Raw genomic sequence first — 969 nt, 5'->3', positions numbered from 1 at the left:
CAAAATAAATCCATACTTCATCCTATGAAAGAGAGAGAGCTATATGGAAAAAGAGATGTTTGTACTTTGAAACTTGAAAAAAACTTACATTACAAAAGAAATGAAACTTTTCCAACTTTTTTCCCCTTTTTCCCCTCTGCTTATACTCTTGTTTGTTTTAAGTTTATATTAAGTTTGCTTCATTATATTTTTTCCGGGGGGGGGGGGGGGGGGGGGGGCGCAGTTTTTTCCAATTAAAATGATTGGGGGAACATTCTACGATGACAGGCTGGGTTTGAAAGAGACGTAATTGACAAGAGGTTGGAGAGGGGACATTCAGAAAAATGTACAATTTTGGGATGTTTTTCTCACTAGACATGTTTTAATGTTATCCTCGACCAGTTGTTTTGGACATGAAGGATAGGTCAGTTATTTTATGGAAAATAGCTTATCAAAATGTATTATGGAGACTTTCATTTAGTACTCTTTTTTTTTGGGGGGGGGGGCTTATTATTGATGAAATCAGCTATAAAATAAAGAAAAAAAAACTAAATCTGCTTAATTCTGGACTTCTGCAGTTTAAGAATAAATTATTTTACCATATGAATAGAATTTGAGTCTTAGTGATGCTATTCTTGTTTCATTGTTCAATTTCTTTCTGAAAAGTTCAATCGTATTCTTCGATATTTCTTTAAACTTTTGATTCCATTTTGAAATGTTCACAGAATTTTCTCAAAGTATATAACAGGGAATTGACACATTTCTTTGTTGGGGGGCGTTGATTTGGAAATAATTTGGTTTGATTGATTAATTGGGGAATATTTCCTAGAAAAATCGCACACTGTTGGGGAAGGGTTATTGAGAAGGGGAAAAGTTAAGTTATAATTTACATGTATATTCTCCAAAGAACTTTACTACAAGGTGCACTTTCTGTTAATTTAGTAGAACTTTAGTGTGCATGCGAGTGATTACGACACTGAGTCATTTGTA

This window comes from Patiria miniata, unplaced genomic scaffold (genome assembly GCF_015706575.1).
Source record: "Patiria miniata isolate m_02_andy unplaced genomic scaffold, ASM1570657v1 HiC_scaffold_27, whole genome shotgun sequence".
NCBI lineage: Eukaryota > Metazoa > Echinodermata > Asteroidea > Valvatida > Asterinidae > Patiria > Patiria miniata.
This window is presented reverse-complemented; position numbering follows the sequence as displayed.